Genomic DNA, 16,642 nt, shown 5'->3' on the forward strand with positions numbered 1-16,642 from the left:
ATAAATGGCTCTTCTCCGATGCTGTATTTCTGTCATATGAGATCATGACTTCGTATCATGGAGAAAAATGTGTGAAAGTCACTGTGCACCCATTCATAATGGCACTTTAAAAAAAAAAAAATGAACATATGGAAACCACTTGCCTTAAAAATGAGGAAGTGACTAAGGATATAAAAGTATATAATAGTTTCTGTCTTTTTAAATGACACACGCAGGCTGCTTGGGAGCATGGAAATGCATATTTGAGAGAGTAATAGAAAGTGATACAGAACAGTATTTCTTCACTGATGGCAACTTGGTTAATGATTCTATAAAATTAAAGCTCAAGGAGACCAGAATACAATAAATTGGTGCTTTTTTAAATGTATTTTTATTAAAGTACAGTCAACTTACAATGTTGGGTCCATTTCTGGGTTTTAATGTTCATCAGTTCATTGGTTTCTTCATTTTCCCCAAAGTTAACTTTATAAAAATTAATCGCAACCTATTTGTCTTCAAATGTAATAACCTTCATTTACTCATTCTAAAGATTCAGTGTTCCTAATAACAGACTTGAAGATGAATTTTTGGCATAGAATTTGTTTGTAAATCAGGCCTCTTCAACTGTTTTTTTTTTTTTTTTAAGTTCCTGGGTGTCCAAACTCTTGTGTATGTATGGTAAGCCAGAAAAGGTAGGAAGTTTGAACAGAGGATTTAGATTTTTAATTAATCCCACACAAATGAAAAAAAGCATAAGTCGATGTATCATTCTATAGTAATTTATGTGGCAATTAGAGACCTGGTGGTTTACAAAAGCTTGTCATTTTTAAAGGGCACCTGACAGTGATTTATATAAACTCGGGCTTCTCTGTGCCCTCATTTCTCTATTTCCTTTTATCGAATCTAACAGGGCTCTAATAAGGCAGTGCCCGTTTTACATAAGAGAGCAGTGCTTTCAGGTGCCGTGGATAACACTGAACTTGGGCACGTGATAGAGCTGGCATCACAGTTATTTACCCAGAGACAGCTGACAGATTGACACAGAAATATACACTACGTGAGAAATAATGCTGCATTGATTAAGAGATTTAAAAAAATATATATATATATATATATATATATATATATATATATATATATATATATATACTTTATCTCATTGTGAGACAAATACCAAGTTCCAGTCCTTTAGAGAAAGGAGGAGTGGAGGAAGAAGAGAACTAAGATGCGCTGTAACACTCTCCTTGTTTAATTCCAGAAGATGCATAACTCTTGGGGGCGTGAAGTGGTGGGTTTCTGTTTCATTAGTAATGAGCATATGTTCTACCACGTTCCGCCTGCCTGTCAGAGAGACTGAGGTTATGAGGTTATGATGGTGGAATCAGCTCACTGGCTGATTGACTTCAGCGCCTACTCTTCTTTTGTTTTCTCACTGGGTTTCTCTACATCCTGTTTGCTGGCGTCCTCCGCATCACATTTCCTTGTCTGTCTGTCTGTTTTCCTACCTGGAAGGAAACCTGTCTTACATGTAAATGTCTTTACTACTGGTTAACTTATGGGTAAAGATGGATAAAAAGTGATGTGGGTTTCATGCCTTTTCATTTCAGGACTAAATGTGGATCTTCCCTCTCGTGTTTTATGGCATTTTATGACAACTGCACTTACAAAGGAGCAACCTCGTATTAGAGGTGATCATATTAAGTGAAATAAGTCAGAGAGAGAAAGACAAATATCATATAATGTCACTTATATGTGAAATCTAAAAAAAAATACAAATTTTATGTACAAACCAGAAATAGACTCATGGACGTAGGAAACAAACTAGTTACCAGGGGAGAAAGGGAGGGAGGGATAGATTGGGAGTTTGGGATTAACAGATACACATTACTATATATAAAATAGATAAACAACAAGGGTCTACTGTATACCACAGGGAACTATATTCAATTTCTTGTAGTGAGCTGTAATGGGGAAAAATCTGAAAAAAATATATATGTATAACTGAATCGGTTTGCTGTACACATGAAATTAACATTATAAATCAACTACCCTTCAATAAAAAATAACAATTGAAAAAATTCATGGCTTGAGAGCTGCAGAGAAACTCAAAACTGAATTTCATCAAGGGTCTTCTCCAGCAATATTCTCCTCACTGTTCCTGTGACTATTTATGCCTAAGTTTGTCTCATGAGATAAATTCTGACATTTTGGTATATGAATGAGGTAGGCTAATTTATGTGATTAAATTCTCATTCATTTGATAGAAGATTAAATGCTTCATTGAAAAATGCCAAAGGGTATTTTTAAGTTGGAGTCTCAATTTTAATTGAAACACTATCATTCTAATTGGAGCATTGAGCAGTAACTACCAAACATGTTCTTCATTTCTAGAGTAAATGATTAAGCTGTACTAAGGAAGTCTTCCATAGTTTATTTTTGCAGGACAAATATTGGCAAATTTATCTTTGTTTTTATCCACAAGTAAAATAAAAATAATATATTGAGCATATCACGTGCATATTGATGACTGGTCCTATGTCAAACAGGATGACCTGGGAGAGACCAGGAGGGCAGGGACCATCTCTATCCCAAGCTGCAGCACAGGGTTTGCGGCATAGTAGGTGCTAAATAACTGTTTATTGAATCTCCAAATGACTGATTAACTCCTTGGAGTCAGCAGTCTGGATGTAGTACCAGCCCTGCCAGTTCACAAGGCCTCTCTGAGCCTCAGTTTCCCCATTTGTAAAGTGAGCATGACGATATTTGCTCTGTTGGTTTAATAGGAGACTGTGAGAGTCAAAGGAAAAATGGGTGACATCTTTGAAAACTGGAAAGGGCTTTATACAAGCAATCATTTCTAGAATTATTATCGTGTTGCTGTGTAATGCTTATTGGTACCATATACTAGATAGTACTGGCATCCAGTTAGCATTCAATAAATGAGTATTTAGGTTAAAAAAAAGATCATGTTTAAACTACTAGGTATAAAGTAAATAAGATACAAGGATGTAATGTAGAGCAGAGTGAATATAGCCAATATTTTATAGTAACTTTATACAGAATACAATCTATAAAAAATATCAAATCAATCTTGTACACCTGAAACTAATATAATATTGTCAGTTGACTATAGTTCAATTAAAAATAAATCAATAAATAAAAAGACTTGGAATCAGGGGAGGGTATAGCCTAGTGGTAGAGTGCATGCCTAACATGCACAAGGTCCTGGGTTCAGTCCAAGCACCTCCACTAAAAAAATAAATAAATAAAACCTAATTACTCCTCCCCCCAAAAGTTTTAAAAATAACAATATAAAAAGACTTGGAAACTCAAAAAAAGTGCTCAAACCAAAACGGAAGAGAAATGAGCGGTTTATTATATTAATTGACCGCTAAGGTTTTTTAAAACGCTGTGTTTGTTTTGATGTAATTATAAATCCTTTATGTATTTAATCTACTTTTGTTGTTTCATGGGTGGGAGGACACTCAAAAACATATACTTAGACAACTAAATCATTGTTTCTCAGCCTCATTGCACATTAATAGCTTTTTAAATACATGCGAAGCTTTTTTATGTAAGAGTGAGCAAAGGAAAATGGAACCTATAATATGAAAGTTTAAGATGTGGGTAAATGAGAACTTGGCTTATGATAGATTGCCGTCATTGCATTGGAAATTAGATTCAGATATATATCACATAAAACTCACTCTCAGATATGCTGTAAATTTAATGACGGGTTTTGTTGAAATGGGATCTTGTGGCTTTTGATGAAGAAAATCAATCAGTATATGCCTTATCTTTTATTCTCTCTTCTTGCCGCTCAGTGTGCAATTAAATTGACTCTGCAGGATCACAGTGTGTAGCATATATTAATTTTATACTCACCCTGCGTATATTAACTTTATGCTAACACTACTGATAAGTGATACCAAAAATGCATTAATAAAGTCATAACCATTAGCTGGAATGACAGGTGTCATGGTCCTAAGTTTTGTTTTTAATCTTCTCTCTATATATATCTTGAATTAAATGATGTATTCATGATTGAGCCTCTCTGAGTTTATTCTTACTGTACATTGGGCATTATGGTGCAGCCCTGGGTAGCAAAGATCTATGAAACAAAAGCCACAGTTATATCTGGGCAGGGAGGTGGAACATAATCTCACATCAGTTTTGAAAGTCATCTAATCAATGTATGAATACTTACATATATGAACGATGTGGGAGTCTTTGATGAAAACCAGAGTCCCGAGACCCTCCCAAGTGCTGAAAAAAATTAAGAAGGAAGATAAAATAATTGGTTGATAAGGTTCAACTATCATCATTATTACTGGTAAAGGCCAGGTTGGAGGGCAGGGTTTATTGACTGTACTGATGTGCAACCCCAGAGCGGCTGGGTCAGGCCTGTGGGCCAAAAGGATCAACTCAAATTACAGCCTGGAGAGTCAGAGGAAAATTCCCAGAGGGCAGCTCCATCCACAAAGAAAGAAGGGAGGGGCTCTGCCCAGGGTACCTCATTTATGCTTCAGGAATCACCCATTAGATGAGTCACTCCACCTCCCTCACGGTCAGTGGAGTGAATGAGGAGGTGGTGAGAGCCAGAAGTGTTAACCCTGCGTGAACTGCTTGATCCAGGGGGGAGAAAGGACTTGCTACACACACCCCCTTTACAGGACAGGTGAGGTAATATTCGATGTCACATGAACTGGGCAAAAAGTAAGGTCAGAAGGAAAGAGCAAGCCTGACTAAGAAAGATGATCAGGACTTAGAGAGAAGGGGAGACGAGGGAGGGTGGAACATTCCAGCAGGAGTAGTGCCAGCGAAGACAGGGGAAGGTGAGTTTGTGTTGGAAAGGGGGGAGGCTGGTGGTCAGGCTGCAGGGGTCTGGGAAGTTCCCACCCCGGGAACTGGGGAGCTCCCTCCTTACCTAAGGAGCTTTCAGAAGTGGGACACTTGAGTTTTTCTTTCTGAATGTGTAAGAGAGGTGGGTTTTTTTGTTGTTGTTTATTGCATCCTAGCACATTGAACTCTGAGAATGTTTTCATACATTTGCATGGTTTCTGTGTAATTTATCTTGGCTAATTACATTTAACTATAGGCTTTTAAGTGTATATTGAACTAGGGGACTTATCAGATTTCAGTAACAAAGCGTCTGTCACTTTTTTTGGAGTGTGTGACCTACGTAAGGACATATTGCAGAGAGAAGTGATCCCCCCTTTCTCATCCGTGTTTCCATTAAAAGGTTACCTTTAAAAAAGATTTTATTCTATTCTGAGATAGTTTTCAAAGCTGAAGTTCGTAGTATGTGTCAGTCTGGGTCCCAGTGGAACCCTGTTCGCGGAGCCAGGCTCTGATACATTCAGGAGCCAGCAGCTCACTGATTCTGAAGGCTTTTTCTGTTGTTTCCATGATTATAGTATACGTTTCTCCAAAATAAAGTCCTTGGAAATGGGGCTTCAAAGAACGGAAAACAATTAATTATGAAATGATTTATTACGTAGATTTTGTTATTCCATGCATTATGTCATGTTTGCTCCAAAACAATGTTTCTATAAAGAAAAAAAAATCTCTTTAGTGCTGTGAGACTCTAAGACGGGTGTATCCTGTACTGCAGAAAGCAGTTTAAACTCTTTGCTGAATGCTTTGAGAATGGAGTGGTGGGAGGAGAAAACCCGTTAGCCGCCTTCCCTGTATTCGAGGGGATTGTGGTTTCCTTTGGGAAAAGTGACAGGCGTTCGTATGATAGCTGATAAATACAAAACAGTGTATCAGTAAGCACCAAAATGTCTGCTTGCAGTCATTCCTTGGCCTCATTTATTCAGAAGACTTACGGAACAGTTTGGCAGGTGTTGAAGAAGTCATGTTCCTTTGCCTGAAACCCTGGCAAATGCTACTGCCTTGACTGAGCACAGAGGTGGCTGGTTCACCATCATCTGCTATTCCCTCCACTACTAAAACTCGGTAGATTTCAGGAGTTCATTTTTTGGCTATCAATTTAACATTTTTACTTTCTTCTCTCTTAGCTCTCATGTTTATTGAACTAAGTGTATCTCTAGTGACATAAAACAAAGAGAGAATTGGATTCTTTATGACACGAGGGAAGTTCTGAGACCTGGTGAGGCCACCACAACTAGGTTTTGGGACGGTCCGAGTGGATGGCCTGATGTGAAATGCCCTGGTGTCTGTCACATTTTCTGTAGGATGCTGGAAACATTTCAGGCTGTGGCTTTGTGTTTGTTCTCTTTTTTATTAGAACAGAAGGTTTATTTTGTTCATCTGTGTGGACGTTTGGCTACTAAAGATTTGACTGGTTTTAGCAGTGATGCTTATGGACTTGAATGCATTAAATGAATCATGCTTTTTTTTAAAAAAACAGCCATTTTGAGTTATAATTCTCATATCATACAACATATATTTTAGGAGACAAAACCCAACCCTTAACACCCACCAAGCATCAGGGTATTATTGAAAGCGTTTAAGTAGGGGAGTGAAGTGATTATTTTTGCATTTTAGAAAGCTACTGAAATTTTAAAAAAAGAATGAAATGAGGAAATTCACAAATCCACAGCAGCACTGAGAAGCCAGAAAGAAATACCATCAGCAGACAAGGATATCCAAGAATCCCAAAAGGTATTACGAGAAATGAATCTGATCAGTGGTGAAACCCAACAGAATTGAGAAGTATCCTCTTTTTTATAGTTACATGGACTGTATGTTAATACACCTTTGGTTTTAGGTCAATAAGAATCAGGGGAATGAAACGAATCGTGCACATGCTCTGTGACCCATCAATTCCATGTCTGGGAATCTATCCTATCAATATGCTCACTCATGTGCTGAGATAAATATGCAGGAGTAATCTTGGTAACTGTGTTCCTAATTGAGGAAAGCCAAAAACAACCTAAATACCCATTGGCGTGGAAATGTCTGAATACAGTATATTTCTGGTACCACTGAATGCTCTGTAATTAAAAGGAATGAGATAACTCAATATTTACTAACATGAAAAGTTCTCTAATGAATACGAGGAAAACAGTGGAACAGTGCTCTGTGTAGAATACCATGTGTGTAACAAAAAAAAGAAAAAAATACCTCTCCAGACCTCTGTATCTCTCCAGACCTTTTTTAAGCATTTGAACTCAACTCTAACAGTGCTAATCTATACGGGAGGAAATGGCATTGGGACAGTAAGGTGAAAAGGAACTTTCATTTTATAATATACCTTTCTTTATTCCGTGAGCCTTTTCAATAAGCATGCATTGTAATAAACTGGAAATTTACTACAATGAAAATGTAAGGAGGTGGAATCCATGGGACTTGGCCAACAGCTGAATGTGAGGAACAGCAGGCATGTAAGGGGGAAGCGGGAGACAGGATGGAAGGGGTGAAATGGGGGCTGTGCATTCAAAACACTCAGACGTAAGAGAGCAACATTTTTAAAGAGGGAGCTGTTTTTGATAAAACAAGCACAGGGAAAAAGACGAAAGGTATGTGTCTTACTGTGAAAGAGATCCAGGGGTTCTAGTTTGAGAATGCGTCTTTAACGACCAGCGGCAAAGCCCTTTGCCTGAGAATGGAGAGGCAGCGCACCATGACAGGGAGTCAGTGGCAGAAATTAATGTCATCCCTTGAATTGCTTCTGCTGAAGAGTGTGTAAGGCCACCAAGAACTTGTCCCTAGTGATCTACAGATTGCAAATAATACAGCCAACACTACGAGGGATGGTTTCGTATCTGTGCAACCGAAGGAAAGCTCCTCCCCCTTGGTTAACTCATTAGTCCTCTCAGTTTCTCTTCCTTTCCCCCTCCCCTCCCTTACCCCCTTCCTCGTTTATATATGCACATGCACACATGCACCCTGTGATACACAGCTGCCAGCCTGAGAACTGAAAGTTTAAAGAACAAGAACTAAGAGAAGACAGTGACTCCAGATCAGATAAGCGCCTTCGACTGATAGAGGGAAGAGGTTTTTCTACCAGAAAAGTCATGTGAAAATTCCGTGGCTTACTTGTCATCAAAATTGTGAATTAGCTAATACTGACAATCAGAGAGAGCTTGAAAAACAAATGATACTGTTGTTTCCAACATCAGCTTTCGTTTGCCTAGTGTTTGACTGTGTATGAACAAAGCATTATTTCATTTGAGCCTCATTTCAACCCCATGAAGGAGGTGGAGCTTCTGTCTCTTTAGGGAACGGGGCACTGAGTCCCAGAGATGGACAAGGGAGGTAGAGTCAGGCCCCAGAGCTACCCCTGCTGACAACTCAGCTGTCTTATTTTCTATACACTCCAGTGCATCCTTGGCCTTGGTAGAGTTGCTTTGGTATACCACACTGATTTGTGTCTCAGGCTAAACCTTTCAGACATTAGCCTTTAAAGAGTCAAAGAAGTTAGCAAACTGTATTTATCCATGTTGTTTATTTATAAGATGCAGTGGTCATTGAACAACAACAAAAAGCTTGGTAAGGGGAGGGACTGTGTTCTTTGAAGGGGGTGGTGCTTACCCACAATAGCTTACACAATCAAAGTGCAGAATTTAATTTCAGAAATAATTACAGTTTCATCATTTGTGATGCTGATGTATTAGGATGTTAAGTATATGGGAGACTGTCAGTGGCTGTGATGGAGGAAGAACCATAGAAATGGGATTCTAACCCTGGCCAGGCTCTGAGGTGTTTCCTGGGGCCAGGGCTGCAAATATTGGCTATAGTTGTTCACAGGAAGAAATAGCTATTAAGTATTTCACTAATTCATCACATGCAAACCCTAGCTTCTCCATCTGAAGGAAGAAAGCAAAGAAAGTGTCACTAAATACACTACCTGTGAGAAGTGGCAGAACAAGGAAGCCATTCACTGATGTATGTTCCCTTTCTAGAAGTTCCCAGACACAACATTACAAAGCTGAAACCTTCCCCCCTCCCAGAGCCATCAGAAAGCTAAAATGTGCCCGTGGGAGTGGGGATGTAAATTAGCACCTAAGATAAATTGAGGACTTGAGCAGCTCCACACTGAGAGTTCCCCGGCTCCCCCAGGGACCATGTTCCTGGACTGAGCCCCTGTCCCCCCCACCCCCCGCATCAGCCCTTTCAGAAACATCGGGCTGGCGATGAGCAGGTGGGTTGGGAGAGCAAGGCTCTGGCTGCTCCTTCGGTGAGGTCTGAGGTTAGTTTCACTGCAGCACACCTTTCTTATTTTTCCCATTATGCTGGTCTTGTAGAGATTTTCTTTCCTCTACTACTTCTTAACTGCAGGACAGTTACCATGGCAACACCTGTTGATGGCAGACACACAAAAAAACGTAATTCTGCAGTGAGGAGGCAGCTACTGTATTTCTCATTTCTCTCTCTCTCACCATTAGGTTCGGGGGATATTTTTGTTTCTTCTTTCTTGGCTTGTGGGTGACACGAGATCCCTCCATTTGGGCAGATTGAGATGGAAACCACTCTCAGCTGTTTCCTGTTTTATATGTGAAGATGCAGCCCGGTTACCTCCTGGAGCATTGGTTGTGTGGTGGTATTTACCAACGGTAACAGAAATGGTGTCTTTGTCCAAGGGGGTTCAAAATCTTTAAAGCCTGGTTTTCCTTTCTCCTTTTCTCTTATGTCCTTTCTTTTTGTCCCCTTCCCACCTTATTCGACCACTTAGATGGGCTTCTTTGACAAAGAGCCGCAGGAGTAGAGCCCAGATCTCATGTCTCACGTAAAATGCCATTAGCCTGGAAATCAAAACTAAGAAAACAAAACCTGGGTTATGTATAATGCCAATTAGTTCTACTGTCAGGTTAAAGGAAGTATATTCCAGATATTAAATAAATGGAAGAGACTTAAGAAGAAAAACAGTGTGCTGGAAAGCGTTCACATGTGATCAGTTGCTAGTATCTTCTCACAGAACCTCAGCCATATCATAAAGAATCCATAATTAAATAGGCATTTTGGTATGCTTGCTCTGGATATGGCACTGCAGGAGAATCTTTGGATAAGATTTTTTTAAAAAGTAAAAGACACGCACCCTGAAGGCATGATCTAATAAGGGACACACACGTAGATGGCATACATGAAACATGGCAAAGCCAGCGCCACAGAGCGGGGGTTAATGAGAAGTGGCCTGGGTTACATCCCAGCCTCTGCCCTAAAGAGCTGTGATCACAGCTGGGCCTCGGCTTCCTTATTGCTAAAGTTCATTGAACTGCAATATTGTGGAGTTTGCTTTGAACTCTAAAATTGCATTAACCCAACTCTGAAATATGCGCAAGTGCCAAACAGTAAAATAGGGCAGACTTTTTTTAAATTGAAGTATGGTCAGTTTACAGTGTGTCAATTTCTGGTGTACAGCATAATACATATGCATACATATATTTGTTCTCAGATTCTTTTTCATTATAAATTACTACAAGATATTGAATATAGTTCCCTGCGCTGTACAGTAGTTCCTTGTTGTTTATCTATTTTAATATAGTAGTATGTGTTTGCAAATTTCAGACTCCCAATTTATCCCTTCCCACCCCCTTTACCCCTGGTATCTGTAAGTTTGTTTTATATCTTTGAGTAGGACAAACTTTTAAGCATGTACTTTGAGTGACTTTTCAAAGACAAGGAAAAGCATCAATTAACCAAGAGGAGGAGTCAAAGAAGATAAATAAATTAAGTGAGCTATGACATCAGTCTAAATGTATGTCCCAATAAAGCAAAAAAAAAAAAAAAAAAAACCTCGGAATTTTGATCAGTTAAATTCTGATGGAGTCCTCTCAAAACTTTTCTCACTATTGAATGCTTTCTCTTTAATTCTGCTTCATGATGTCTTGGTAATTAGTCCCTCAGTTTATTACCGAGAACAGTGTTTAAAAATGCAAATTCTTTCTTTGAAGTTGTGTCATGAATTAGGTGAGCCTGCTTGTTATTCCACTGTTCACTAAATGTATGTAATTAAGAAATAACTCCAGTCTAGCAGCTGGTTGATGTGTACACCTTCTTGACATGACATACGTAAAGTCACCGACTCTTCTCTGTTCCTTTAAGTCAGGACTCCCGTCTTAGGAAACTTGAGCATTTTCCCATGTACTGGCTCTGTATTAGTTTCCCAGGATTGCCATAACGAAGGACCACAGCTGAAACATCGGAAATGTCGTCTCACAGGCTGGAAGTCCGAGATCAAGATGTCAGCAGGGCCATTCCCCTTATGCAAGGACAGGACCTTTTGAAGACTTCTCTTCTAGCTGCTGGGACATCCTTGGCTTCTGGCAGCATAGCTCCAGTCTTCCCAGGGTATTGTTCCTGAGTGTGTCTCCCAAATGTCCCCTTTTTATAAGGACCCCATCACATTAGGTCAGGGGCGCACCCAACTCTAGTAGGACTTCATCTCAATTAATTATATCTGTGATGGTCCCATTTCCTAATAAGGTCACATTCTGGGGTACTGGGGATTCGGATTTCAACATATGAGTTTGGGTAGGACACAGTTCAACCTATGACGGGTTCAGAAGGGTCACACACAGACAAGTGTACACCTCCCACCAAGAGTATCGTATCCTAAGTGTAGCCTCCCTGCAGAGATGCAGCTCAGTAGCCTGGAGTCCATCATGGCACCTTCAGTTCTGCTGGACACACCATGCCTTAAAGATCATGACAGAGCCAAGATTTACTGAGCATTGACGATTGCGAGGTTCCTGCTCCCGTGTTTAAGCCTGCGCTGGTTCCTGCTTTGTCCCCATTCAAATGAATCTTCTTGACTTGCTCTGGGAAACTGAGCATTACATCTCACCGAGTGCCTCAGGATTCCTCCAGAGTTCATCTTAGGTCATCCAGTAGTTTTTTTTTCTCATCAAAGAGATGGTGGAACTGCCATACATATGATAGCATCTCCCAAAACTAGCCCCAGGTTATAAGAGAATGGCCACCTAGGTACTACATTCATGGCACGATTCTGGAGTGACATCTGCGGCGGTGGTGAGAGTCTAAGATCAAAGTGGTCAGATGCCTGTGTGTGTGTGTGTGTGTGTGTGTGTGTGTCTGTGTGTCTTCTCTCACTACATACATATAAATATACAGTCTCTATATATACACATATATATGGAGAGAGAGAGGTGGATATAGATAGATAACCTGTACATACACATATATGGAGAGAAGGGGACTCTATAAGGTTACTTTGTCCTATAAGGGTCCATCCGTAAATGCCAGCCTGCCCACCACACCCCTACACACCCCTCTGAAGCTCAGAGACTTTATGGACAGCAGCATAGTAATATGGAAAGCCATCCGGAGCTGAAATGTGTCCCCACCAGCAGAGCAATTGCCTCAGGTCAACACAGCCAGTTCTTCAGAACCTTAAGAATAGAGGGGAGGGAAGGGCTGTTTCTGTCTTGAATTACTCTGTGGCTGGGATTCCCAACAATAAGTAGATTTCTATGGAATTTTGGATCTCAGAAGTATCTGTGGGCAAACTTCAAGTTTCCTTCTTTAGCTTCCTGTGCAAGGGGACGTCCGCCTTGCCTCCCTCCCCTCAACCCCCACTCTCCCATCCATCACCACACACATCCACACCCACGTGCACAACTTTCCTGGAAAAGCTCAGTCACCAGCAACCCTCCAACTCCACCACCCTTTGGGTGGTCCCAAGACTGGATAAAGCAGCAGTTATTCCTCATCAGGAAATGTCTGAAGGCTGATAAGAGGTTCAGTGATAGGCAAGGCAATGGGCCAAGTGACTTCCTAGTTAAGTAACCATCATTAGGCAAAGCCAAGCCAAAGCTATAGGCTCAAAATATGGCAGCTAAATTCCAGTTCAATAGACAGCCTCCCAGATATGCAGAGTGGAAGGGAACGGAGTAATATTTACTTTTGTTTTGTTTTGTTTTGTTTTGTTAGCAAGGAAATAACATTAAAAGGTGAATAAGGAAATGAATAAATGAGTGATCTCTTTGGTTGCCCTGGTTATTATTCCGTTTATTTACATTGCCCAAAGAAGGGTGTTTTTAAATATTTCTCTGACTTCCAATTCATAAACGAGGAATTAGAGGGGTCAGTTTATTATCTGTTCACTAAAGCAACATTTAAGTTCCAAAACTAATCTTTTTGTCAGTGTTTATGCTTCCTTGCTTTTTGTTCAGGTATCTGAAAAGCATGCAATTTTCCTTAAGTACATTAAATTTGCATATTGTAAACTATTCAGGGTTTTTTTGCCAACAGGAAAGGATTTTTTTTTTCCTGTTGAACACTTTGATCATTTTGATTTTTTCTCTGTTAATATTGAAACTGCAAGGAATTCATGTCAAAGACTTGCTCGCCTGGAATACAGGCTTACAGATAAGGCTTATAGTAAATGGTGTCATTTTAAGCCTCTTTCTAAGTAACATATCAACAGAAAGAAGGTTTTGCTAATAAGATGTCATTTGTTAATAACTCAACATATGTGTTATAACTGTATCTGCATTTACCTGAGTTCTGTATATTACAGATAGCATAAGGATGTGTGTTTGAGGATTTTTCTCATCCCTAGAATTTAAGAAAAATATGTGCTTCTTAGAAAGGGGATTATTTTCATTAAACCACATCATTGAAGGGGATTTTCAGAAGGAATTACTTTCCCAGCATCATAATGTTTTTTCATGCTTAAAAAATTTTTGATTTTTTTTTTTTTTTTTGCCTTCATCTTATTGGCCTCTCCCTGGCACCTTTATGGACTAATCTTTCTTGCCTCTTCCATTTTTCTAGTTGTCAGTAAGGAAAAAAAAAACCCAGAAAAACACTCTTTTCTTAATGGACTGTTATTGTGCATACATCAGGGACTTCAGCTGTTAGATTGTGTGAAAAATGAAGCAGGAGACATCAGATGGCATGACAACTAGAACTGTTAACACAGTAAATACCAGGAAGGCTGAACGTGTGAGCTGACGCAGCTGGGAGGTGGACGAGATGAGAGGCACAGCAGGGAGAGCCAGCAAGAAAAAGTGGCCAGAAAACACGAGGGAGTTTAGCCAGGGGAGAAGCGCGGCACGAGGGAAGTAACGTGGGAGGGGGAGGCCTCATAAGTTACGTTTTTCCAATATTGCGCCATGTACCATAGGCCATGTATACTGTCCTTAGCTACTCCTTTACCTGCTGTACCATTGAGCATATGGAGTATCGCTTTCTTGAATGATTACTGGTAAGCGGCTGAATATTGAAATTTTAATTGAAGGATATGTCTTTGTTCTGAGATTGACCTCTGTCCTACGGACAATTTATTAAACCCATTAGAGGATTCAGAAGGATTAATAACAAACAGCATACACTCGTTTTGAGATGTATTTGATTTTTTCTTAACCAAAAGGGTATCAAATTGCTAACATTTACCATTTGGACAAATAGGGGATGTGTATAATGAACTTGATTAATAACTGGTTTGGTAAGTGTATTCAGAGGGAACTGATTAATAAATTGCTCTCTTCCTGGAAAAAAATTTTCTGGTATTTGAACCTAATTCCATTCTGGTCAACAAGAGGACTGGCCCAAAGCTGGGAGAGATGGCTCGTGTAATAACAAATGAGAGAAACGGAATTCAAGAACATCTTGACATTTAATGCAAAGACCCAAATCCTAAGAGGCAGAAATGGCACAGGGATGACAGGGACCTCACCACCACCACTACCACCACCGCCACCGCCAATTAAATTGCAGAAAGGCAATAGAGATGTGGCTTAGCAGCAGCATGTATGAAAGAAACTTAGATTTTGTGTTAGTCAAGTAGAGGATTCATATGTGCCAAGAGTACAGTGTAGCCGGTGGAAAAAGCTTCCGTGATCTTAGGGCTTTCTAAATAAAAGTACAGCATCTGGACTAACACAAAGAAGAGCCCTGTGCTCCTCTTCACTGAGGAAGTGTTGCTTCATCTGGAGAACTGTCTTCGAGCTCACCCATTTAGAAGCGAACACCAGCAAATGACAGTGTCAGCCCCCAGCCTGTACCCTCCTGCCTTCCCTGTTTCCTCCCCACTCGCCCCTCTTGAGTGCACCCTCTGGCCGTCCCCAAATCAGAATCTGTTCTCACTAAAGCAGGTCTTAATACTTAAGATGTTTAAACCTACCCACGGGGCAGTGGAACCACTAATCATGTTCCCTCTGTGCCTCGCCGCCAGTAGTCTTGCTCAAAGCTGGCTGAACTTGTTTGTTGAATTTTGATCTGCCGTGCTGATGATGGCATTATCTCAGTGCTGACCACAGGGACGGCCACTTCTGCCTTCCAGGTGGCCTTTCTTGCCATCCAGATACAGGATCTGGTATCCCAGGAATGACTTCCAGTTTCCTTGATCTTGCAAGTTTCAGCTCTTTCTGCTCTGTGTATCCAAGTGGCTACAATTCAGTGTCTACTTTGGGAACCATGGTCTGTCTTGGTCTTCTCAACAATTGTGGCTCTTACCTGGACTCGCTGCCCCGTGGCTGGATTCTGCAGCTGTGCCTGGACCTCCAGGATGGTAGCAGACCGCCGTCCTGACTTCACCAGCTTGTTTGCGCCCTGCTGATAGGTCTGCCCTTCCTGTGACAGCTGGGCCCTGAGAATTCCTCTACCACCACCATCACCAAAACCCAGATAAGGACTGTTCCCTAAATCAGATTGAGGTTACCTTGTCCTTTGGTTGTTGTGTTTGGTTCCTAGGTTGGGCTTTGAGGCTGGATGGGGCTGTCAGCCTGCTCTGCTCTCTGTGAACAGGCCTGGCCAGGACCCAGCTCCCTTCTCCTTCCACCTGTTATCTTCTTTTGAGTTATGGTAGGTGGTACTCAAAGCTGTCCTCTTTGAAATGGAGAAGAGGGTGCAGCAGGGCACAGGAAGAGGGACTGCTTTGTTTTTGTTTGTTTGTTTTTTGTTGGTTTTGTTTTGTTGGTAGTAGGGGGTAATTAGGTTTATTTACTTATTTTTTTAATGGAGGTACTGGGGATTGAACCCAGGATCTCATGCGTGCCAAACGGGAGCTCTGCCACTGAGCTATACCCTCCCCCTGCAACCTCTTTAAATATGCATCTCCGAGTATTTGAAAGGTTCCCATCTAGGGAAAGTATTGGACTTATTCTGCATTAGAACCAGGACTCAAACTAGGTTGCAGGCACTAAACTAAACCTTCCTTACCCTTAGCTCAAACCTAACAATGTTCCCAGAGATAAAAAGGGATTCCTTCTGGAAGCCTTTCATTTTATGGAAGGGAGTCCAGCATAGACTGGATTAGCAAGTCTAAGCTTTGTTTGTTGGTTTATTTCCACTGCAGTGTGGATAAAGGATGGCATGCACTTGTGATGTATCGCCGTGGTGGCACACCGATCATGAGCAACCTGCAAGCCTGCGCCTTTCTCTACCTTCAGGGACTGCAAGTGAGAGCAGCTGTGTGACAGCAACATCCTCAAGTCTGCTCTGGGTTTTTAAAATTAATTCACTCGATCCATGAATAAACATTGAGTGATTCTTGTATCCTAGGCACTGTGATTCATTCAGTGCTCAGTGCTTTTTACTGCTGTGGTTCCCTGAGTTCTTTTGACATTGCACTTAGAAACTGAATGTTACAGGCATTGTAGGAAGGGGTCAGGTATCAAGTGAGCTTGGTTTATACCTCACTTTTAATTTTTATTCTATTTTATTTTCCTTTAGGACTTTTTTATTGAATTGTAGTCCATTTACATTGTTGTGTCAGTTTCTGGGGTAC

At 40.6% G+C, this 16,642-nt stretch overlaps 1 protein-coding gene across 1 annotated transcript in view; it reads left to right on the forward strand.

Annotated features, from left to right (window-relative positions):
* Nucleotides 1-3,606: 3,606 nt before the first annotated feature.
* Nucleotides 3,607-16,642, forward strand: part of PAG1 (phosphoprotein membrane anchor with glycosphingolipid microdomains 1) — a 74,902-nt gene continuing 61,866 nt past the window's right edge. Inside the window, 1 exon segment of the mRNA XM_006193926.3 lies at nt 3,607-4,657. The gene's annotated coding sequence lies outside the window, so the exon portion shown is untranslated.

Source organism: Camelus ferus, chromosome 29 (genome assembly GCF_009834535.1).
Source record: "Camelus ferus isolate YT-003-E chromosome 29, BCGSAC_Cfer_1.0, whole genome shotgun sequence".
NCBI classification, from domain to species: domain Eukaryota; kingdom Metazoa; phylum Chordata; class Mammalia; order Artiodactyla; family Camelidae; genus Camelus; species Camelus ferus.